Below are 25,223 nucleotides of genomic sequence, written 5' to 3'. Positions count from 1 at the left end.
TTATTATTATAATAATAAAGTATTATAAAAACTGTATTCATATCCTCGATACTGCTATGAAATGGCAAATGGAACGTACCGAGTTACTGGTTGATGAAAGGAATGCTATAACTGTGTACTTAACTCTGCAATGTTCGGTTCGTTTTGACATGGCTTCATTTACTAATACCACTGCAATGAGCAAATTTCTTGCAAGGGAACCAAACTTGTGCTTGTAACCCGACAGTGTGATCAATCGAACTAGAATTGACTTTTTCTATGCAGTCACAAAGTCTGCAGTATCAAAAATTCATCGAATGCTCAACAAACATTACCTTTGGGCAAGAATTTTCATGGCTGCAGGATTTCGGTATATGGAATGTTCAAACAGTACGTCACCAACTCAGCAATTATATATATATATATATTATATATATATATATATATATATATATATATATATATATATATATATATATATATATATATATATATATATATATATATATATTAGTGGCATAGGTCACATAAATTATGCACGGTGACATTTATAGAGAGGGTCACCTTATACATATAATAGAAACTGCATTTCATATAAACTGTATGAAATTGCACCCGCGTCCAGCATTACCAGCGATTCGAAACTCAGAGCAAATAAAAGCTTTTAATAGAGTAAGCATTCTTCTGGCCGGCTCTTAACGTCTTGTGTGCGTGATGAACGAACTTAACTCCGCGGCTGTTAATCTGGAGAACATACGCCAATGCAGCGGTATGCCATGGTGTGTCTGGCAAAACTACTCTCAAGGAAGTATCGGGTTTTGATTTTCTTTTTTTACAGTCACAGGAAGATTAAAAACGTATAGATTACTATTACATTATTATTGTTCTTGCAAATCAATATCGAAAATGAAAATATGGTTTTGCTCACTGAAAATTAATCGGAAATTGAAATATTTTAATGAAAATATGATTTTGCTCAGTAAAAATTAATCGAAAATGAAAATGATTTTGTTCAATGAAAATTAATCGAAAATGAAAATATGATTTTGCTCACTGAAAATTAGCAAATAATGAAAGTATGATTTTGTTCAATGAAAATTAATCTAAAATGAAAATATGATTTTGCTCACTGAAAATTAACGAGAAAATAAGGACAAAGCTCCACTGATTAACTGTTTCCGCTGTTTATGTAGAAAAACACCAGTGACAAATGTGTGTTATGAACCACTTTTGGTTCTACAGGTTCCATTACTCAAAATTAAAGACATGGGACTGGAATGGCTGGAGGGACCAGGGACAAGCCAGAGGAGGGTGCAAAACAAATGCCAAAAGTACCTTAAATCTAATTTATTACCCATTACAAGTGAGTGCAGGTTTTAGGAGGCGAAAAGACACTAAATGATCATTAACATAACATTTAAGCAGAAACAAATGACCATTAAATCTACGTTAGTCAAAAGACAGAATAAACATTTATAAATGCAAATAAATGCTTAACAGCAGCCGTCAAAAATCAATGAACAACAAAATATAAATGCAAACAGCAAATTTCCAGAGCCATACACTTGCTCTACACCATTAAATAATAAAATGAACAAGCAAATTTCCAGAGCCATACACTTGCTCTACACCATTAAATAATGAAATGATCATAATAACCAATAACACGTTGAATTAAATCAATACCAATACAAAGATAGGCAGCATAACAATATCGGTGACCTAATCACCAAAGCAGTGCAAAACAAAAGCAGACGAATTCCGAAGAATTGTAGAGGCAGTCTTTTCCCGCCAACCAGGATAAACACAACCAGACGTAATCGGTCGAATCCTCGAAAACAGCAATTAGCTGTCAAAACAGGACCGCATCCTCAGCACAGATGAATTCGCCGACTCGTCAAGAGTCTTTTACCGTCGAAATATCCACTCGCTGCTGCTGCAGAAGTCAAAGTCGCACGTAGAGGACCACAGCCCCCGCCGAAGTAGACCGGTCCACCACACCTGTTACCCAACAAAGTGCCTTCCCGCTGCTCTATCAGAACACACTGCTGCTGCCTTCTTGGCTAAGTGTCGCCAAGAACCGATCTGTGCCTGCCCCAAAACCTGACTGCCGCTGTCACTCACACCGTGACAGACGAAAACTCGCCATACTGACGAAAACACTAGAGGCAAGGAGAAACAAGAAACTACCTTGACAAGATCGTTCCAGCAAAGAAACGACCGAACCTGACATATGGTACCAAAAAGCCGAGGCAAAAATAACTGTCAAACGATTTCAGTAAGCTTGGTCAAGCAGGAAATTAGTTTAAACGAATAGCTAAGTAGAAAAAAAGTCGCTGAGTTTAAAAACAGAGACATATGGCTGGTCGGCTTGCTTTTGAAGTTTTATACTAGCAATTCATCTTTGATTCAGCAGTCAGGGGAGGAGCGTGGGACCTGTCTGGTTTTTCTCTGAAGGCATCCCACTCATGATACTTCACCTGACTCGTTCATAGTTATCCTACATCATATTCTCAAAATATATATCAAATCAAAATCCTTTAGAGGGGGGTGCTTCAGATAAGCTTAATAATAATAATAATAATAATAATAATAATAATAATTTCGCGATCAGTAAACCCTATAAATATAAATTTTTATCGGTCAGAAGCTGTTAGCTTTGGGCATTCAATGTCACAAGCAAGGAGACATAAACCTCCTCCAATCGGACTGTCATTGAAGAAGATAATAATTTTTTAATTCGGTATTTAAACTCTACGATAATGGGGCGTAGGGTTTCGGAAACCGCGATGAGCAACCCAACCCCAAATAAGGTCCTTCTGCCCACAAGTTACATTCCTGTCTCCCAATATCCCACTGCTTGCTGACAATTACGAGACCCATTTCAACGTAGGAAAGGTTTTCGTAAAAACGTTTTTGCGCATAATTCTACTTACAATCAAATAGACAAACTAAATACACATAACCTTCTTGGCAGAGGTAAGAACTAACAATATTAGAAACCTTACTGACCACCAGATCACAAAATCGTTTTAAGAAGAGACGAAATGATAACACAAGCACATGCAAAAAAAAAAAATTCTCGTTAGTGATTATCTCCATTTCATTTAATTTATTAATACCGTTCAGAGACAATTAAGACTGCAATTAACTGATTTTTTTTTTTATTCAGCGTAGCTGAGTCTTACTTCTATCGTCAGGCATACGATTTTGAAGTGATACAACACACTTGAAATTACTTGTTTCAGATCCAAGAAAACATAGTATTGAAAAAAAAAACATTTCCCGTTTTGGTATAACGAACGATCTCCCGGCTAACAAAAATCCGCGAAAAAAAAAAACAATCATACCTGACGCACTAATTGCATAAGACGTCCAAATATTTATCGCTTAACGGACATTATCTAATTAGGTTTGGCCCATTCCCAAAGCATCTTTTTATTTCAACAGCCGAATCTGAACCCACCCCTTCCTTTTGACCATACATATTATTTTGTGGCTGCGTATCTGCGTATGGGAGACTTCCTGTTTACGCTAACGAGCGCTATTTGTTTCTGATAAAGGAACGGCTGCTGCAGCGGCCCTTGTAACGACATTAGCCCCAACTATACACTCTTGGAACTTACGACGGTGTTCTTCTATGAGAGGATCTGCTTTAATTCCGTTCGATGCATAAGAGTATTCTTGTTTTATGATTTTCTCTTCTCTCTCGATTCCACTGACATCGAAATGACTCTTCGTTTCTATTATTCCAAAATGTCGAAGTGCCTTCCCCCCTTTCTCTCTCTCTCCATTCATCTTTGTTCTCCTTTCTTTCCACCTTTGCTCACCACGACGCATATCATTGGCCGCGATGTTTATTTCGCTGCATGGCCTTCATTAAAATTAATGACGGTTATCATAGCTTCGACTAAAATTAAAATTATATATATATATATATTATATATATATATATATATATATATATATATATATATATATATATATATTAAAAGGATTCATTCAAACTGGATGGTATCTGAGTTTTTTTATTCAGAAAAAGTTACAAGTTTTCTTGGGCAAACAGTCCACTTGATAATGTGGACTGTTTGTCGAAAAAAGCTTGTAACTTTTTCTGAATAAAAAACTCCGTTAGATACCATCCAGTTTGAATGATCAGTCCTTTTAGTAATTCTACTAATGCACAGAACAATTGTGTATGTGATAAAGTTATATATATATATATATATATATATATATATATATATATATATATATATATATATATATATATATATATATATATATATATATATATATATATATAAATCTAGATATATATGAGGTAATTAATGCTACTTGAAAATCCATTCTTTTTGATGAATTTTGCCAAGAAGGAAGAACATTCTTTATACTGCTAAGCTTTAGAGGTATAAAACCTCATCATCAGGCTGAAAAACCGACAAGGATGAGAATCAATGAAATTACAATAAAATGAATTGTCATAATAAATCTTCAGCAAAAAATACTAACCAAATATAAAACGAACAGTAATTACAGACTAAAAGGGTGAGACGCAAAAAAACGAAACATTAGAAATGAACACAAACATAAAAATATAAAAATGAATTGAAATGTAAACAAACTACCAATCACAAAGTAAAATATTTAACGACCCAATTGTGTACCTACTATGAAATTACACGATAGCTGGTTAAATACCAGACGAGTTGTTGGTCAATTCCGGATAATTTCATAGTAGGTACACAATTGGGTCGTTAAATATTTTACCTCGAGATTGGTAGTTTGTTTACATTTCACCTTATTTTCCTATTTTTATGTTTGTGTTCGTTTTAAATTTTTCGTTTTCTTTTTTGCGTCTCACCCTAAAAGTCTGTAATTACTGTTCGTTTCATATATTTGGTTAGTATTTTTGCTGAAGATTTATTATGACAATTCATTTTATTGTAATTTCATTGATTCTCATCCTTGCGTTGTTTTTTCAGCCTGATGATGAGGTTTATACCTGAAAGCTTTCAATAAAGAATGTTCTTCCTGGTCTTGGCAATATTATTCATTCACTAAATATAATTAATATATATATATATATATATATATATATATATATATATATATATATATATATATATATATATATATATATATATATATATATATATATATATATATATATATATATATATATATATATATATATATATATATATATATATATATATATATATATATATATATATATATATATATATATATTATATATATATAAATAATATATATATATATATATATATATGTATATGTATGTATATATGTGTATATATGTATATATATATATATATATATATTATATATATATATATATATATAACGTAAAAATGTGTGTATATGTATATATATATATATATATATATATATATATATATATATATATATATATATATATATATATATTTAGCTTGATGGTGAATAATATTGCCAAGAGCAGGAAGAACATTCTTTATTGCATAAGCAATCGAGGTATAAACCTCATCCGGCTCATCATTTTTTACAATGTTTACAACAGGCAAATTACTTGAATAATGTTCACTTTAAGCAAGACTTTCAGATTAGGCAATGGTATTTTGCCTGATGTAAACAGACTGAAGAACCACGGTCGCTGAAGTGTTAATTCAAAGAGTGTTGTTCGAAGCTTTGGGTTCCTATCATTAAGAGTCGTTGTGGACAAGGTAAGCGAGGCAGAAGCAGGGCCACAGGCACAGACAGAAGCAGCAGTTCCAACTTTCCAAAAGATCCCTGCTTTGGCTGATCAAAGACAATCTAATGCAGCAGCAAGGATGACGAGACGAGGCAAACACCTGCTTGGGGCCATTGTCCACTGGTCGGTGTGCTACTACGCTGAGGTCCCGGATGTGGATCGTGGTCCAACAGATCCCAGATATACGTTTGCGGTTGTCCTGAAGGAAGAAGATGGGCTATATACTGTATAGTTGCCGGGAGGGAATTCTTAGGAGCAAAAATTTACAGCTGTTGACCTAATGCAATCGAACAGCCTTCGATAACAGCGGAAGAGGTTCCTGAAGTCTGCGATTTATCAATTAGAACAGCAACAGCAAGGGCCGCTGGTGGACAAGGATACACTTTGTCAATCACTAAGTGTCTGTACCTCCAATGTATTATAAATATCGACGCAGCTGCGTAAGAAAGAGACTTGAATGCAACTCGAGCTGTCACTGGCAGAGCATGCTTAAACATTAAATTTGACTGGACTTCGACGACTCGAACTTTTATTGATCTTTTATTGATTTTGTTTGTTTATTCTAATGAATTGCAATTTCTAAAAACTGTCTCTAAATCGACCTTAATATGTGGGAATATATGTTGACTCTCAATAATCTTCAACAATATGCACAATGTGAACATTAGGCAATGTTTAAGCAGTCTTATTCCATCAGGCAAAATTGAGCTGCATAATGTGAACATCAGGCATTTTTTTTTTTTCCTAATGTCGACAGTTTGTAAAGACTCCCACCAAATTGCTTACCATTTGTTCACATTAGGAATAACTATCCACATTAAGCATTAGGCAATTATCCACAGTAAGCGTAACAACATATATATTATATATATATATATATACTTATGCTATATATATATATATATATATATATATATATATATATACATACATTATATGTATATATATATGATCTTCAGAGGAAAAGTGCTGTTTTTGATCTTGTTTGTTGTAGTGGCGGCATATATTACTGACAGCCTCGATCCCTACCAACAGCTCCATTAACGGCTTGAAGGAAGGAGCTGTTGGTCATTTCATCCCCAAATTCGGATATCAAAGTCACCAGAGGAAAACAGATCCCAAAAAGGACGGGGATCCAACCGAGATCTTAACATTTCACTTCATGTGAATGCTGCATTTACACAACTCAATGAGAGTAAAGCAGGAGATTCTTTATATCCTATAACTCACTCACTCAGCTTCTCCATTTATCTCTCTCAAAATATTCTGAAGACGAAACATTACAGGAAATACTTTGAGAGAGAGAGAGAGAGAGATAATAGATAGTATAATAATGATATTCAAATCCCTTTAATAATCAATAACAGTTAAACAGCAAAGTACATTGAAATTCTATAAATGAGATATTCAATCATACCAGTTCACACGAACAGTTTGGCCAAAATTGGTCCAGCGGTTTCTAAGCAAGATCATGATTTATTACAGGAGAATATAAAGAGGCAGAAAGCCATTTACACTCCTCCTCCTGGGGTCATTTTCAATCAAATCTTAAGGAGATTTTACGGCAACACCCACCTCTGTCCTTCCCAATCAAGCTGTTCGAGGTGAGGCCTTACAGATAAAATCTTCCAATGAGGAACTGCAAAGGAGGAGATGGAAGGTAACAAGAAGAACCAGGGGGTTCCAGAGAAGCCAGAAGAAAAGCATTCAAGTCCCTCCGTGGTCCCAAAACGAGAAGACGCAGATTCCCCTAGCTTTCTGTGGTCCCAACCAGACTTAAACTGAACTTTGACTAGCAAGAGTGATTTCAAATAGTAACTGTGACCGTAATTGTACTTGTTGAATATGTAGTTAACTTTCATCATTAAAGTAAGTAGCTACAATTTCGTCTCCAGTTACGCCTTTCTGAGAGATATAATTATATTTAATATTATAAATCCTTCAGACTAATAGACTTATGAACTTGACCGAGAAGAGAGATGCTGATTACGAAAACATCGCCAACTTAGAAGAAAGACACTTGAATGAAAGGGAACAAAATGAATCACGAGTTATAGAAAAAGAATCTTGTACTGAAAAGCATAAAATGGTGGCAGTGCTTTACAGGATCAAGGCTGGACAGAACAAACAGACATTAACAGACATATCAGGTACCAAGTACTTAAGTTCAGGTGGAAGCAAAATACACATAACCGTTTTCTGACACGGCGCAAAACATATATATATAAATAAAATCCTGCAATAAAGCGTCAAACAGGAAGTGAACATAAACTTTAATATATATGCGCATATGAAACGCACACATAAAACAGTGAGCCAGCACATCGGTCCCGAGCAACGACTGGCAGCTCAGTGTGTTTAACCAAGTACACCACAAATTATCCAGATACAATTCTAGAGTGTGTTTCCAACCAAACTCAAGGCAACAACAACATAAAGAACAACTTGAAAACGAAAGACATTCCGTAATAACAACAACCTGATAAGTTATTGAAAAAGTGAGAGTCATTGTCTCTCTCTTTAAAAATAGTTAGAATATCTTTTTGCATTTATACTAGACTAAAGGTTATTGCCTCTCTTTATCAAAGTGAAATTTAATTAAACTCTCTACGGTGTTAATTTTTTTTCTGCTGGAATTTCAATTATTACTCTCTCTATGATAAATATTTGTTTACGGGGAAAAATAATTTAATAATGATACAATTTTTTTACTCAGTTTGCTGATAAAAATTCAGTTAATTATATGCAATATTGTAGTTCATCGTCATGAATATTTTAACTCTTCTTGATAATATGATGCCCAGTTTCATAAGACTTTTTGTGGTATTTGAGTTATGGTACTTAGAAGGTTTATTTTACTTGTGCATTTTGAACTCAATTTAACAATTTAATCTTTTTTTACTGTTATACTTTGATAGTTTCTTTTTTTGCGCTATGCACTGTGCCATAAATATATATATATACTGTTATATATCCGATATATATATATCGGTTTATAATTATTTATTATATATAGAAAATATCAAAGGTATATTATGTATGTGTGTCATATATATAATGTGGTGTGCTCGTTTGAAAAATTTTATTGAGAAAATGCAAAGGGGTCTTGACGAATTACTAAATCAACAGTTAGCCATTCGTAACAAGAATTCAATGACATGATTCGACACTCAGATATAGCAAATTCCAAGCTAGCTCAACTTTACATGTAAGAAATGCTAACAATAATAACACAACTAACCAGAACGGGAATAGTTAATAATTATAATAATATAACAGTAGTAATAATAGTAACAATACCTAATAATATTTACCATTACCTTCAATATCGCAATATGAATCAAGCAGCTGTAATAACAACAGCCACACGCTTCTGTGGGCAGGTGGATGATTCAAATCTGACAAAAGCCACGACTCGAATCTTATACAGTAGAGGTCACTGGCTCTCAGATACAGATAGTCACATATCTTCAGGGAAATAACAGATGAAGAGCTAAAATAAATGAAGCCTTGATTCTCGTAAGTTCAAAAAACACGGTGGCACCCACAAACTCTGAATTCCACGAGTTTTCAGCAAACGATAACTATGCAGGAATTCAAAAGGAAATTTGTTTATCACTCTAGGGAACCATTAAATAAGACTGACAGTTTATATAGCATAACAAGATTCCTTAACACAATATGAAACAATGGCAACTCTTTACTCAGAAGTGTTGAGAATGCAATAGATAAAATAACAGAAGACTTAAAGAAAACAAGACATCACCATAGGAGATAAGACACAGTTTGAGTGATAATGACAATAATTTAGTTAATCTAAGATATGTTTTGAATTACTTGTCATTTGGAACCATATCTAATGCCATGGAGAAGAGGAAAGAAGGCTTTCAGGAAAATAAAGCAGTCCACAGAAAGACAGCCTTCAAACATTGAAAACCATGAGAGAAGAAATACAAAAGAAAGATAAATCTCTCCAGGAATTTGTAGGAATAAGAAATACAAAATGAAAGGAAGGGCAAATAATAATCCCTACATTTTAGAATGAATAATAAGAACTATGATAATTCCATACAAGTAGAATAGACCAACTACCTTTCAAAGTAAATATGTTTAAAATACTAAAGAAAATGGAATTGAAACCAGAAGGGAGACAGAATCCAAACAAAGGGTGGTCCTCCCAAACCTTATAGACATGGTCAATGCTCAAACACAAAATACTTCAACCCAAGTTATACTTTGATAATTTCTTTTTTATGGTACTGTGCACTTAGTGCAACATTATATATATATATATATATATATATATATATATATATATATATATATATATATATATATATATATATATATATATATAAGAATATATATATATATATATATATATATATATATATATATATATATATATATATATATATATATATATATATATACTATATATATATATATATATATATATATATATATATATATATATATATATATATATATATATTATATATATATATATATATATATATATATATATATATATATATATATATATATATATATATGTGTGTGTGTATATGTATATATATATATATATGTATATGTATATATATATATATATATATATATATATATATATATATATATATATATATATATATATATATATATATATATATATTACACGATACGTATCAAGTACCTAGTTATTACACAACTAATCTCAAATTTAAAAATATACCTCACTTCAGCCAGATACCTGAACTCTCATAACATTATTATTGCGACTGAGCATCTAAGGTAACAGTGATCTTAGAAAAAACTTGTGCCAGAAAAAATCAAACTAAGTCTATCAGAATATGTGTGAGGTATCAAAAATTAAGCTATAAATATTCTAGAGTGGAAAGTAATACTCCATCAAAAGCTCCTAACTGTTTCTGGTCTTAATTCACTTTGTAAACTAAAAGAACAAACATGTTTTATCACTTCTTCATATGCAACACAATCCCTATCTATTCACTGATGGTCAACAAATGAAACATTTTTTCTAAAAATGTTAAATACAAAAATTATTTTCAAATTCAAAGTTTATAAGTAGAATTCACAATGATTAAATTCACAATCTGAAAAATTTATTATTAAGAAAATAACACAACAGCAATTAATTCTTGAATTAAATTGTGAAACAAAACTAATTCACAAAACTTTATCAAAATTTAAATTAATCAAGCAAAATTTAAACTATCAAAAAATTACTCAAGATTTAAAAGAAAATCTTAATAAATGAAATCAAGTATACAATATTAAATTATGTATGCAATGTTAAATTATACCAAGAAATATTTAAATGCTATGTAAATAAATGTTACATCTAAACATAAAAAAATTGAAAATATAAAAGAGATTGTAAATTGAAAAACACAAAATTACACATAAGATTTATCAATAATGATTTCACTCAGTAAAACGCTTCCTAACTTTATCATACCATGGTATTAATAAGTAAATTCACGTTACCTTACAAACTTGTAGAAACCTCTGTAAATCACGTCGCTGCAGCTGCGTTACCACACAATACACACTTTTGCAGGCGCCATTACAAACTAAATACTTTACTAAATTCAGATCTCAAAAGTTAATGCTAACATGTGACCACAAAACACTACGTTAATCAACATAAGAACGAGAGAGAGAGGGAACCATATCAACTGGTCTCAGAAATCAGAATGGAAACAAATTTTAGAATTCCAAACACGAAACAATTACATGATGTCATTAAAGCATTTTGGTGCGAGATACAAAAGTTCTAGGAGCAGGAGGTGACGTCACTAAAGCATTTTTTTGGGTGCGAGATACAATGGAAAGCTTCTAGTAGGAAAATGACGTCATCCCAGCAAAACGTTTTGGTATAATCTTACAAAACATTACATAATTGATCCAAGACACGTATTCTTTCTCTCAAAGTGGCGTGTGACTCGAACATGTAACAACTATTGAAATCACTCGTCTCGAGCCCATATGGGACGAATCGGCATTTGTTATTGAAAACCTGTCATCACTAACCCAAAACAAAGTACTCCCTCTTATCTCAACTGATGACAATTGAAATGAAACAAGCCCCTTCCTGGACACACACACACACACCGCGATGTGTTCAAATACTACGCTTTTACCAGAAAGATATTCGTTCTCAACTCCGTTGTTATTAAAATTGTATTAACAATTCTAAATTACGCTATCAAGTTATTCAATCATTAGTTCTTTTGAGATCTGATGCCAAACTAAATATGTTGCTTCAGCAATCATTATCGTTACACATAAACATGGAAAAAAAGTAAATATGTCAAAATTATAGGAGGATATACAATTACAAAGGCAACATCATGAATATATATATATATATATATATATATATATATATATATATATATATATATATATATATATATATATATATATATATATATATATATATATATATGTGTGTGTGTGTGATTATTATCACTTTTGTACGTGATTCTGTTGTCACATTACAGATGAAAAAATAAGAAACGGGGTGTGAGTCTGACCGGTTTCGACTTTATTTCAAACCATTGACGAAGGACTGATACAGAGTGAGAAGTCACAAATATATATACTACAAGAACAGTACTGACGAACATACGCAACGTTAGAGACTATCCCCACTCAGGCCGGTGTCGAGGTAGGGTGGCCTTTAAACTCATTTGGCTAAAAATCACAATAGACTCTCGGGGACATTGCTGATTATACAGCAAAAGAAATTATAGTACTCACAGAAAGAGAAAGTTAAGCATTAAACTGGGGATTAAAAGAAATTTAGACACATACTTCTAGGTCATACATTTCTCACTATAATGTACTAGATCTCCACAATGCTGAAGGTCCTGCTGCTAAGTAACCAATTGGCTCAGCCACGTAAAATAAGTCTGGTCCTTTGCCAGCCCTAGGAGAGCTGTTAACTGCCCAAGGGTCTGGTAAAACTAAGGTATACTTAACTTTACTAAGTTAATAAACCCATTTGTGATTTGTTTAAAAGGAACTTTTACAAATAAATATGAAGTTCAGTAGATGGCTCATTAGTGTGTTAGAATTTGCTCCAGAATTCAGATATATCCTAGGAAATTTATCACTTAGCAGATGCATTATCCAGATCCCAAGAAGAAACAGAGAAATGCATTACCACTAATACCTTTTGTTTTAGCTGTCAAGTAGTGCACTTGGACTTAGAAAGAGTGAAAATACAACAATAAAATGATGCAGAAATCAGACAGATAATAAGACAGTTAATGACAGACGAATCTTTAAAACCTGATTTTGAATTAATAAATGGATTGTTGTATAAAAGGCCAACAGAGAAGAGTGGTTGTTCTCGTCTGTACATCCCAAAAGCACTAATCAGAGAAGTTTTAGAACCAACACACTCATATAAGTTAACAAGGACATCCAGGAATTAAAAAGACAAGCAGAATCATAACCAGAAATTATTTTTGGCCACATTGTAGTGAAGATGTCAAAAACTTTGTACAGAACTGTGTAGTTTGTAATAGAAATAAGGGTAACGTAAATCTTAAAGCTCCACTTGAAAAATATCCATCCGAATTAAACCTATTCCAGGTAATCAATATGGACTTTTTGGGTCCATTTCCTACCACTATTAGAGGGAATAAACAGATACTAGTCTTTCTAGACTATCTAACCAGATATGTAGAAATTGTACCAGTAAGAAACAGAGGTGCAATTACAGTACCAGAAGCTCTTAAATCTAGAATTATCACGAGACATTCATGTCCGCAAGTTCTTCTTTCTGGTAACGCGACTGAATTTACTAGTGAGCCTTTAAGAAAATTATGTGAATTTTACGAGATAAATAAATGTCAAATAACAGCATATAAACCAATTTCAAATGGATATAGAAAGAACAAATCGTAAAAAAAAAGATATTCTGAAAACTTTAGTTAAACCCAATACAGAAGACTGGGATTTAGCTTTGGAAGACGTACAGTTTACTATAAACAATACTGTAAATGAGGCAATAGGAGAATCACCACACTACTTATTGTATGGTTATCAAAAAGATTACCTAATACCTTACTTCAGATGATGCAACACCACCCAGACATACTTATAATTATGACAGACTATATTGCATGGAAAAAACTAGACGTACGGCGAAACGATCAAACAAACGAGGACTAAACTTAACGATGTTCACAAAATTCATGCCATATGTACTATGATAAAAATACAACTAAACCAGTCATTATAGTAGGTAATTGTGTATATGTTCAAAATCATATTCCAGAAGGTCCCAATGCAAAGGTTTCTCCTAAATTTCATGATCCTTATAGAGCATTAGAAGTATGTAAAATTAAATAAGCTTAGAATTATTAATGAGAATGATCTAAAGGAAAGGGTAGTTCACTGGAATCATGTGAAGGTAATAAAAGCAGACGCTTGGTCCACTAAAAAGTTAGAAGTATTGAAGGAGAATAGGGAAGAACTAGTAAACAAAAGATATGAGTTAAGAAAAAGATAAGCTTATGTAAAGTGTTGGACTGAAAATATCATATGTATACTGTATTTATAGAAACTAAAATACCCATGTATACAGATTATCTGATAAGGATTATTCTTAGAGGTACAAACATGCGGCTCACTTTAATAGTCGTAATTCGTGTCTACGGGAAGGTCACATCCGAAAGGGTAATTACTAGAAAAAGGGGATTCGTGAAATTAATAAAGATTTGGAGTCGTGAGAGTAGATATTTTTTCAGTGGGCTTAACAATGAAATGACTTTGAAAGGTGTCTACAAAGAACTCAACCAATTAAGAAGAGTGATAATAACAGTGTCCTACCATTGTTAAAAAGGTTAGATAATGACATAGGAAATATCCTAAATAGCAGGTCCAAAAGATCTCTTCACTTTTTATAGGAACAGCACTAAATCAACTGCTTGAATCGCAACGTAATTCAATTTAGAAAAAGAAAGGCTAGAATTGATAAATTGAAACAATGGGCAGCAGCAAGAGGTACAGTGATAACAAAGTGATAGCTTCTCACAACTTAAAATGCCCAAGAGATAGAAAATAAAGACCATTACTAAAGTTAACTAACAAACCAAGGAACTAAATATAATAGGAAACGATCAATTTTGAACAACTTTTGTATCAGAGAGTGAAATTATCTTGCAAGAACATAGACATGTTAAACGCAGTCTTGTTAGCTTATATGAAAATGTTAGTCCAACGCTAATCACTCTAAGTAATTAGAAGATATAGTTAATTTTTATTTTGGTAGAGGGGCATTATACCCTATGGTAAAAGATGTTCATGTACTATTCATAACTACTAAAGTAACGCATAATAAGATTGTTTACTATTACTACTTAATCGTGAGCATATGTACTGGGATGTCTATACATCCTTTCCCCATATTGATAAAGAAAAATATAATCATTTCAAATGTCAACAACATCCATTTCATTACAAGAACATAAGAATGATTATTTATTATCGATCCAATTAAAGGATTGTATAATTTGCGAGGTGATAATATCGTAACCTTGATCACCTCTTTACGAAAATATCAATGCCTATCCTTGTGTTCAAGAAATCATTGACAACAAAAATCAAGAAAAAGAGTTATATACGAGTTTATCCAAACACAGATTTGTTTCCATCCTAGTAGAAAAGTCTATTTTTGTGTTTTCACTAGATACTGTAACAGCCATAATCAACTGCCATAATCTAAGTACAGAAGTTAGATTCAAGAATATCCAGTTGCTTTTGATAAGGCTTGTGCTTTTAGTTAGTACTAAAACAGTTGTATTATGAAATCACATTTCACTGAATTGAAATTTTCAAACAAACAGATCCCATGAACTATTCTAAGAATATCAAAGAGTTTCTCTTGTCTCAGTTAGAATTAAAACAGCTTTAAATGCGTTAACACGGTAGATGAGTATTTCTACTACAAAGAAAAAGCTTCTCAATTTGTCTCTTATAATCAATTTAATCATAATCTTGGTTTTTAATTAGTAGTCTGGCAATTTTAATCAAAACGCGTAGTAATTTAAATACGAGAAGATAATAAAGGAAATTAAAAGGCTAAGGAAGAATAGTAATAAATGTTTTATACGCATGATTTACTACCAATTTCTTTATATAATATTACTTTTTATTATGTATTCACTAGCTGCATTTAATCGTTTTGCAATATAATGATTCATTGTGTGTATGAATGTTTCTTTTAAATAATAATTTATTATATAATGTATAATTTTCTACAATATAATACAGATGTATTATTTATCATTGTTGCTTTAATTTAAATTAACGATATATATAATTTGTCATGTGCACTTCTAAAGCAAAGTATCACTATATAGTCAGTATCCATTTTTTCTCACTCTATTTTATATGTCTGTTAATACTTATGTTATACAGTATCTGCATAGCCGTATTATAAGTAAATCTATATAACAATTTGTTTTAGATAGAATTTACAACTATCCATTTAAACTACATTTTATTATCACACTGAGGGCAGAGATAGAGGGACAGGCATGTAAAGAACGATTGTTAGAAGGCAAGAACAATCTAAAAGAGAGATAAAAGATAAATTTTATACAGCGATCGATCGAGTAAGAATAATAGAGAGAGAGAGAGAGAGAGAGAGAGAGAGAGAGAGAGAGAGGAGAGAGAGAGAGAAAAAGAATAGAGAGAGAGATAGAGAGAAAAAACAATAAAAAAAGAGAGAGAGAGAGAGAGAGAGAGAGAGAGAGAGAGAGAGAGAGAGAGAGAGAGAGAGAGAGAGGTAAAAGAATAGAGAGATAGAGCGAGAGAAAAAAACAACAAAAGAGAGAGATAGAGAGAGAGAGAGAGAGAGAGAGAGAGAGAGAAATAACAATCCCGCTGTTATGCATTACTGAGGCCAGACATGTCAAGCAAGCTAAAAGCAGGAAACCGTCGTGTTACATTTGTAAACCAAAACAGTTAGGCTAGTGTATCGCGCTCAGGCCATAAACCAATCATAAAATCTTGAACCTATGCCCTCACGACTGGAGCTGACTACATAACCTATAACCCTACCAGAAGTCAGCGTTCCAGCCATATCTAATCCTGCCTTCAATAGGCATTTACATGAATTTCAGAAAAGGGGCTGGACAAAGAGTAGTTCACCATTTCTCCACTAGACATTCTTAGGAGGAGCTACGATCCACTTCCTCCTGAGGTCATTTCCAATCAAATCTTTCAAGAGATTTTGACAATACCCACAACTGTCCTTCCAATCAAGCTGTTCGAGGGGAGCCACAGATAAATGATATCTTCCAGTGAGGTAAATCATGAGGAGATGGAAGATAGCAAAAGAAGCAGGGGTTCCAGGAAGAACGAATCTAGAGAAGAGAAGATTTCTGAGTCGTTGTCACCAACATTTATAGATTTGTACTTCCCCTAGCTCCGTGTGGTCCCAACCAGACTCTGACCACGGGCTACTAACCAGATTCTGGGTCCGTGGGCTACGAACTATACTCTGACTGCGGGCTACTTAACCAGACAAACTAACTTCGACTACATGTGTTTCTGTGAGAGTAAGACTGTAACCTGTAATTGTGCTTGTGTATGTAATTAACTTTCTGATTTAAAGTAAGAAGCTACCCATTTCTTGCCCCCTTACGCCTTTCTGAGTGATATAATTTTATTTAATATAAATCCTTTCAGCCAATAGACTCCGTGAGCTGCCAACTTCTGTGGATGAAACTACTGACTTGGAAGAAAGACGCAGGTAAGAAGGGAAATAATAATAATAAGTAAACTTGTGCATGATATATATATATATATATATATATATATATATATATATATATATATATATATATATATATATATATATATATATATTTTCATGATGTTGCCTTTGTAATACGTATATCCTCCTATAATTTTGACATATTTACTTTTTCATGTGTTATGTGCAATGATAATGATTGTTAAAGTGTCATATTTAGTTTGGCATCAGATCTCAAAAGAACTAATGATTGAATAACTTAATAGCGTAATTTAGAATTGTTAATACAATTTTAGTAATAACGTAGTTGAGAACGAATATCTTTCTTGGTAAAAGCGTAGAATGTGAACACGTGCGTGTGTCCACCAGGACTTGTTTCATTTCAATTGTCATCAGTTGAGATAAGAGGGAGCGCTTTCTTTTGGGTTAGTGATGACAGGTTTTGAAAACAAATGCCGATTCATCCCATACGGGCTCAAGACGAGTGATTTCATGTTGTTACATGTGCTGTTCGAGTCACGTATGCCATGTTTTGTAAGATTGCGTTCAAAACGTTTTGCTGGAATGACGTAACTTTCCTTCTAGAAGCTTCTCCATTGTATCTCGCACCCAAAATGCTTTAATGACGTCACCTCCCTGCTTCTAGAACTTCCCTTTTGTATCTCACACCCAAAATGCTTTAACGACATCATGTTTTTTTTTTTTCACGTGTTACTGGAATTCTAAAATTTGTTTCAGTCTGATTTCTGAGACCAGTCGATTTGGTTCCCTCTCTCTCTCTCGTTCTTAGAAAGAGATTATTTTAACGTGATGTTTTGTGGTCACATATTAGCATTAACTTTTGAGATCTGAATTTAGAAAAGTAATTTAGTTTGTAATGGCGCCTGGTAAAAAAGTGTGTTTTGGTGTAACGCAGCTGCAGCAAGTGATTTACAGAGGTTTTCACAAGTTTGTGTAAGGTAACGTGAATTTTACTTATTAATACCATGGTATGATAAGTTAGGAAATTTTGAACAAGTGAAATCATTATAGATAACTCTTATGTGTATTTTCGTGTGTTTTTCTATTTACAATCTCTTTATATTTTCACATTTTTTACGTTTGTGATGTAACATTTATTTACGTAGCATTTTAAATATTTCTTGTTATAATTTAACATTGCATACGTAATTTAACATTGCATAATTGATTTAATACTTCATTTATTTAAGATTTTCTTTGTAAATCTTGAGTAATTCTTGATAGTTTAAATTTTGCTTGATTAATTTAAATTCCTGATAAAGTTTTTGTGAATTAGTTTTGTTTCATAATTTAATTCAAGAATTAATTGAGTGTAGTGTTATTTTCAAGTAATAATAAATTTTTCAGATAGTGAATTCTAATTAATTGTGAATTCTAATAATAAACTTTGAATTTGAAAATAAATTTTTGTATTTATCAGTTTTAGAAAAACAGTGTTTCATTTGTTGATCACCAGTAAATAGGATTGATTGTGTGTGCATAAGGCAAAGTGATAAACATGTTTTGTTCTTTTAGTTTTGCTAAAGTGAATTAAGACCAGGGAGACAGTTAGAGTTTTTTGATGGAGTGATGCCTTCTACTCTAGAATATTTCTAGTTTAATTTTTGATACCTCACACATATTCTGATGAACTTAGTTTGATTTTTTCAAGTGACTGATAAATAATTTTTTCCTAAAGGGATCACTGTTACCTTTAGAGTACTCAGTCGTAATAATTAATGTTAGTGAGGCATATTTTTGAATCTTGAGATTGGTTGTGTAATAACCAGGTACTTGATACGCTTCATGACATTATATATATATATATATATATATATATATATATATATATATATATATATATATATATATATATATATATATATATATATATATATATATATATATATATATATATACACATGCACACACACAAACACACACACACACACACACACACACACACACACACACACACACACACACACACACACACACACATATATATATATATATATATATATATATATATATATATATATATATATATATATATATATATATAATCAGAAAACTACAAACGTCCTTTAATATCAATTCGCTCTACCTCGGAAATAATATATTTTCATACATGTTACCGAAGGGAATTTTTAGTTGATAATAAGTCCACCTTCCCGTGAGGTCGAACCAGCGACGGACGAGGAATCAGGACTACAGTGACACTGTGGCCGACTGCGTTAGTGTGTCACTGTAGTCCTGATTCCTCGTCCGTCGCTGGTTCGACCCACGGACCTTGGACTTATTATCAACTAAAAAAATTCCTTCGGTAACATATATGAAAAAATATATTATTTCGAGGTAGAGCAATGATATTAAAGGACGTTTGTAGCTTTCTGATTGTATATGAATCACGGTGATATGATAAAAGTCATAATATAGCTACGTGCGACAAACGCATTACACGGTCAACATGGCAGAGGTGGGTGGATATCGTCTGCAAATGTAAAACACCTGAGTTCGACGGGTGAGTTGATGGGAGCCGATATCCACTTATACCTCTCTTGTGGCTGACTGGGTTAATGCGTCCCTGTAGTCCTGAGTTCCTGTCCCGACTCAGCAATGACCCAATAGACAGCATTTCATTCGAATTATCCCTTCTGAGTGGATAGCGCCCTTGCTTTCCACCTTAGAGACCTGGGTTCGATCCCGACGTGAGTCAGAAATTTATTTCTGTTCCACACGTGATTGTGTGTTAATGAATTCTATCTTATTCACTCCAGAAGGGATAATTCGAATGAAATGCTGTCTATTGGGTCATTGCTGGAGTCGGGAAGTTGGGGAAAACTCGCTGGTATGCAAGCAGTTAGCTTGCCCAGGTAATTCCTTGGGTGCAGTTGCTCTCAGGTTCCAACTTCTTTAGACTTCTATGGCTCAGTGGATAGCGCCCTTGCTTTCCACCTGAGAGACCTGGGTTCGATTTTGACGTGAGTCAGAAATTTATTTCTGTTCCACACGTGATTGTGTGTTAATGAATTCTATATATATATATATATATATATATATATATATATATATATATATATATATATATATATATATATATATATATATATATATATATTGTTATGTGTGGCGTTTGGCTGATGAGCATATAATTAATTAACATAATTTATGAGACCCTGAGTTGCCAATGACCCATGTAACTTGTCACTTAAAGTTACCGTTAACCTCAAAGATAGACAATTACCCAATTAAATAAGGCTGCCAGCCAGGGAAACACAATACAAAGGATAAAGGGCTGCTCTGCAACACATGGATCACATCAAAGCCCCCCTTACTTCCCAATTGGTCCCAATAAAAAAAGAATGTGTAGTTATAGCAAGGAAATTACATGAACTTTCGCCCAAGTCGGACACAGTCAATTTTCCCTTTGTTTCAAGTAAAGTTTTAACACAACGGATGTCTGTACTACTATATGTCGTACGCAATTTAGTACTGGTAAAGGCTACTTCTCTTCCAAACAATGGGATCGAGACACAAGGCTGCTGGAATGTTGAAAATTACTTACTTAACCTTCCCTAATTCCTAATTACTGCACGGGAATAGTTTACTTTTGCTAAGCAATATTAATTATTCTTATGCTAGACTTCATAAAAGTATATTGGTTATACCAATATCGTTATAGATGGTGGCAAAGAGTAAAAAATAGAAAGGTCAAAATATAGGGGAAGAAATATTAGCAAACAGCAGATACTGTCTTGGTTTTAGACTTACCATTACATGGTTTGCACTGCAACGGATGATACGGTTTCTGGAAAACACACAGAAATGTTGCTCACTAATGAAATGACAATGGGGGGGAGGGGGGGACGAAGGACACAGTTTTGCCTAAACATGACGTGCATTCTCAGTCATTACCTGTCTCAGGTCAGGTCTTCTACTGTAGCATTGGGCTGCGTTTACGCCTTCGTCCATTGCCCAAGGCAGTCTGAAAATTTGATAGAAACATCGCCGAATGCATAGGAAAAAGCAGAGGGAAGCTTAAAACCACCTTTAGTTGAGGTTACTGGGTGAAAACCCTCTCTGTGGGTTAGGTCCTTAATGCTAACCTGTTTCTGCTGAAGACATTATTTTTTTAAATACCCAGGCTATCCCTGCATATAAGAAGATGCCTTCTTGTCTTTGTTCACATTATTTTTTCTACAATAAAAATGCATAGAGGGAGAACAGCAGAATTTTTTTTATATATATATATATATATATATATATATATATATATATATATATATATATATATATATATATATATATATATTACATTAGTGATACAGGGCACAGGAAACACTCCAGGAAACACACATGGCTAGGCTGTCTTTTTTATTTTATAGCCAACGTTTCGTAATTATTAACAGAATTACACCCACAGTACTATGCATAAGAAAAGATAAAAAGACTGTGCTTATAATTTTTTTTTTTTATCTTTCTTTATGCACGGCAGTGAGGATGTAATTCCGTAAATAATTACGAAACGTTGGCTATAAAATTAAAAAGACAGCCTAGTGATGTGTGGTTTTCGTCCGTCTTCTTCTGAATATGTTTCCTGGAGTGTTTCTCTTGCCCTGCATCACTGTATTCGTCGGACAACATATGTTCCGGGACTGAACTGCTTTGCTGCCTTCCACAGCTTTGGAGATCAAGAGTTTTTCTTCTTCACCATTCTTTTTCTTCTTCTTCGTCTTCGACCTAGAGGGTTTATTCATCCATCTCAGGTGATCAGACAGCGATATGGTAACGCAGTATTATCCAAATGCCGTCTCCTTGAAAGATACTCTTAGAAACTAGAAAAAACAAAATTGGATCTTGAATTTCTTCAGTATTGTGTTTTGAATAATATTGTTCCTAACTTTGTAAAATTTAAACTTTATAAAATCTCACTATATTCATCACAGTTCTATCAGGAGGTTACAAATAAACTCCTTAATTTAGAAATCAGTTGTGAACAAAAGGCTATTGATAGACATAAGTCATTAGTGAACAGTTACCGTACTGATTTTTTAACTCACTGACTTTTATTGGTTCTCTGATTTATAAAAAACTTTTTAATAAAATTTTGCAGGATTTTACATCTTATGTACATGAACGTCACCACAGGAAACACGTTAACCTTGGCATTACTATCCCTAAATTTCATAATGACCGAACCACTGTGTTTAACTATTCTGATGTTGTTTTGTCTAAAAGAGAGGGGTTTCTTTTGTCACGGGGTTTGAACTTCTGCTTACCAAATTATAAACCTAATTATACTAAATTCTTTTTACCCCTTGAATCAATATTTCATCCACTTAAGCGATTCCTTTTGATGCCGACCTGGGGAGCCTACATAAGAGATTATTTGAATTATCCAAAAGTACTTTCAGTAAATTGAAGACTCAATGGGAACCTTTTTTCAGAAAAGAAGATTTCGACACCTTGAAACAGCTCGCTAACAACAAGGACATCGTTGTCACACGACCCGACAAAGGTTAAAGGAACAGTTATCTTGAATAAACACGATTATTTATCCAAGATGGAAGGTATTTTAAATGACAGAAATAAATTCGAATTGATTTGCACTCCTGACTACCTTAATATCTTTAAAATACAAGACAAAATTAATCGCTTCCTTAGGTCTTTGAGAAAGGATAATATTATAACGAAACTACATATCAGGAACTGTACTCCATTGGTTCTTCTTACATTGCTTTACAGTATATGGCTTTCCAAAAATTCATAAACCAGGTCTCCCACTCAGGCCTATCTTAGCTTCTTTTAATACACCGAATTATAAACTAGCCAAATTTCTCGTTCCTATACTTGAACCATTAACAAAGAACAGTTACTCTCTCAATAATTCCCTCCAGTTTAAAGAGTCTATTTTATTACAGGATTCCGACTTATTCGTGACCAGCCTTGACATCGAATTTCTGTTTACGAATATTCCACTTGGTGAGACCATTGAACTGATTCTTGGCAAGTTTTCCCTGATCCTGAGTCCACTTTTAATCATTTTAACCGCACGCTTTTTAAGACCCTTCTGGAACTGGCAGTGCTGGAAACTGCTTTTGTTTTTAACGGTAAACTATTTAAACAAGTAGATGGCGTGGCCATGGGTTCTCTTTCCCTTGGCCCTACGTTTGCTAATATCTTCATGTGCTCCCTGGAGGAGTGCATGCTCACGATTGTCCTCTAAGATTACATCCTCTTTTTTATTCTAGGTATGTCCAGAAACGTTTGTCCTCTTCAAGGGTGAATACGAGGTTGATCTCTTCCTCGACTACGTGAATACATTACACCCGAATATGAAACTTACTATAAAAAAGAGAACAACTGTCTGTCATTCCTGGACTTTCAATTATATCGACAAGACAATTCTTTTAACACCACTATTTTTAGAAAGAAAATTTTTACAGGACTCGGATCTAATTCTTATAGTAGCTGTTATTTTAATTTTAAGATTAATTCCATTTTTACCCTTCTTAATAGAGCACTGGTCTTCTCATCTAACTGGAATGCCTTTCACAGTGAGTTTCTATTTCTAGTTAACTTCTTTAAAAGTAACTGTTTTCCACCCAGGCTAGTGTATTGAAAGTTAAATCTATTACTAAGTAAATATTTCTCTAGAAGACCTGAAGTCCTAACGATAGAAAAATGAATTTCTTTGCAACCTTCCCATACATCATTGACTTAACATTTCAAAAAAGATCTACAAAAATTATCCATGACCATTTCCCAGTCATATCAGCCAAATTAATTCCCAAAAATCCTCTTAGTATTGGCTCTTTGTTTAAAGTAAATGATCAGCTGTGTCCTTATATGTCATCTGGTGTCATCTATAAATATAATTGCCCTAAATGTATTTCAGGGATTTACGTGGGATCCACCGGTAGGCTTCTTAAGGTGCGCATTGATTCACATCGGGGAGTTAGTTTCTGCACAGGTAGCAGAATCTCAAACCCAGAGCACTCCAATATCAGGAATCATTCAAAACAATGTAAAACCTACATTAAGAACAAAGACTTTAGTGTCATCAGTCATACTGCCAACTCTCAAGATTTAACAATCCTGGAGTCGTTATTTACAAAACAACTTGTACCATACTTAAATACTCATACATCTGCTAGTCAGTCGTATTTTGCTTAACTTCTTACTGTGGTGGTTTCTTTTCATTTAGTTCCTTATTGTCTCACCTCTAGGTTGGTTGTGTTTTCATTTTTATTTATTTTATTCTTACTCTGTAATATTTTAAAAGTATTCTAAGACTGTACTTATAATTGTTTTTTATCTTTTCTTATGCACAGCCCTGTGGATGTAACTCTGTAAATAATTACGAAAAGTTGGCCATAAAATAAAAAAGACAGCCTAGTGATATGTGTTTTCGTTCGTCTTCCTGTGAATATATATATATATATATATATATATATATATATATATATATATATATATATATATATATATATATATATACATATCAAAGGAATTACAATGTAACAGAGAATATGAATAAAGTATAATACCACGTGGAAAATTAAACAGCTGAATAAAATATTTTTTTCCTTTTACTTGGAGGCGTTCTCCAGCAAACTACAAGTTTAAAAAAATTACTAAAAAAACTCTGTGTAATAAAGAAAACTAAAGGAATATAAAACTATT

The sequence above is a fragment of the Macrobrachium rosenbergii genome, chromosome 46 (assembly GCF_040412425.1).
Source record: "Macrobrachium rosenbergii isolate ZJJX-2024 chromosome 46, ASM4041242v1, whole genome shotgun sequence".
NCBI classification, from domain to species: Eukaryota; Metazoa; Arthropoda; class Malacostraca; order Decapoda; family Palaemonidae; genus Macrobrachium; species Macrobrachium rosenbergii.
This window is presented reverse-complemented; position numbering follows the sequence as displayed.